Below are 2,753 nucleotides of genomic sequence, written 5' to 3'. Positions count from 1 at the left end.
AATTGAGAGAGAGGACTGAGGGGAAATAATGAGAGAGGTGGAAAGAAAGGAATCCTTAGATGTGGAGACAGGGAGAGAGTTTCAAAATTAGGCTTTCTATTTGGCTATTTCACCATGGCTAGACCCAGATGTTTACTGTATTCTCTCTCTCTCTCTCTCTCTCTCTCTCTCTCTCTCTCTCTCTCTCTCTCTCTCTCTCTCTCTCTCCGCATTGTGAACCGACTCCCTTTTTTCCTCAGAAACAAAACCTATCATTTGGACATGTTATGGATAGAACAGAGAGCACCGGCTTTACAGGGACACAAATAGATAGTGAGGGGAGACAGGGTTGCTGGGTATTAAGGAACAGTATTCTGGGTCTGTGGAAGAGCCACAATCCTTTCAACTCTGTACTAAATCAACAATATCTCAACAACAACAGTTTCTGACAACAGAAATAACAGAACAATGGAAACACACAGAATGTGGGTCAAATACCCACGCTGAAGTTGATGTCACTGAGTCTGAGTGCCGACGAAGGCATCTCTGTGGCACCTACAACGATCTCTTTGGGGCCAGAGTGCGCAGGGGAGATGACGGTGTCATGCTGAGGAGTCTGTCTGTCTTGGGCAGGCAAGGGCTAGTGGAGGGGTGGTTAGCGGGCATGACTAGTGATGGAGATCTTTATAATTGGATCTGTCAAAACACACGGTTAACGTGCAGACTCCATCACCCAGCCCTCAGCTTCCTGCAGCTCTCAGTCTCTGATTGATGGCTCTGTTTCTTTGGTGGTGGTGTTATTGTTGTTGTTGTTGTTGTTGTTGTTGATTTTGTTGTTTTCTGAATAACTCTTTTGGCCTCCTATCCATTCTGGGAGTTTCTGGTGAATACAATATGTATGGTCTCCTGTACTCTGCCTGGCTAAGATGGAGGTCAATCAATGTCACATTCTGCCACATGCAATCCATAGAGATCTGTCACTCTCTCTCCACCTAACCTATATCCCTCTAGGACTCCTCTACTTATCTTTCCCCCCAGCTCTTACTGTATATCTCCCTTTGTTTGTTTCTCCCTATCTTGCGTGAAGTGACTTCTTGCTCATCATATCCTCATCCTCAGAGGAAATGACCCAAGCAGTGTCACCTTCACCAACACAACTACCATAGAGGTCCTTTGCCAGAGGTTTTACTGACATCATGGATGATAGTGTTGGATGGCTGAGGGTACAGAATGTGTGGCTGTTTACTGCTCGTTTTTTATAAATTTGCCTTTTATCACTGCAAGAGCAGAGATGATGCATGACTTCAGCCAGCAGTGTTTTTTTCCAGGACAAATGGATGCTGTATCCCCCCCTACTCTCTTTTTCTCTCTCTCACTCTTTCTCTTCCTCCTCGCTGTATCAGTCCATGAATTCAACTTTTTCTCAGCTTCTCTTCCATCTCTCTCTCCATGTTCTTTCTCTCTTCTTCAGACGTCATTTTTTTATGACACTTTTGTTTTCAGTGGTTTAATTTTTGTTTCCTATTTTTTGGGGTTTTTAAGGTCTGCGTTTGCAGAGACTTTGCAGGCAACATCTACATGCACTTGTCTCTTTAGATTACTGGTCCGTGCAGACAAGGCCTTTTTTGCATAAGCACCAGCCTCTGTGCTAACCCCTGGCCTGCCCTGCCCTCCTCTCCTCCTCTGGTCAAAAGCTGCGGTTCAACGAGCATGCTCACAAATTCACCATACCAGAGCCTTATAGCCTGGCCCTGAACAACGCACTGTACACACACACACGCACACACACACACACACACACACACACACACACACACGCATGTGAAAACTGCATCAAATCTAACCATAACCCTTTACTTTCGAGTCCAGCGTTAACAGGAACTTGATGTTTCACAGCTAATAGCTGCTTGTTCGCCTACCTGATCATTTCATACACTCAGTATTATTTGAGATAATAAGCACCACTACAGGTATGTGCCATTTAGTGTCAGGCAGTTACCAACTGTGCCAAGGTAATTTGCCTTACTGCCTTATAATAATAATAATAATAATAATAATAATAATAATAATAATAATAATAATACATTTTATTTATATGGCGCCTTTCATGGCACTCAAGGTCGCCGTACAACAACAAATCTAAAAACAGCCACAAAATTCAAAACACAAAATACATAGAAACATACAGTATAAAACATACCCAGCAGCAGAGCAGCACGGGAAAAGCAAATCAACAGGGATACGCCTGCGTAAACAGGTGGGTTTAAATGAGATGATAGAGTCAATGTTCCTGATGTCGGGGGGGAGGGGGTTCCAGAGGCGAGGGGCGGAGCGGCTGAAGGCTCTAAACCCCATGGTGGACAGACGGGCTGGGGGGACGGTCAGGTTGTGCTGCAATGTCAAGGAACCGAAGCCTAAGAATTTTACTCTCATACACTTGTGTAATGTGATGTACCAATAACACTTTAAACTTTAAACTTGAACCCAGAAAGTACCCTATGTTACCACAAAGTTACCACATGACTTGGCTGAATTGGCTGAAAATAAAGGGTATCCAATTGATCATACACACTTACCATGGTAAGCGTGATGAAAACGATGCACCTATTTCTGGACTACAGATGAATCACTTTCTAACATAATCCCCATCCTGCCCGAATGAGTGTTTGCCTGGACGGATTAAAGAGAAGGATTAAAGCAATAGGAAGCTGTTTTCAGTGAGGAAGGAAGATAAGGCAACAATCATTGCAGTACATGATAACAGACACACAGAC

Source organism: Nansenia antarctica (genome assembly GCF_963989245.1).
Source record: "Nansenia antarctica genome assembly, chromosome: 2".
In the NCBI taxonomy this organism is placed as follows: domain Eukaryota; kingdom Metazoa; phylum Chordata; class Actinopteri; order Argentiniformes; family Microstomatidae; genus Nansenia; species Nansenia antarctica.
Note: the sequence above shows the minus strand (reverse complement) of the source record.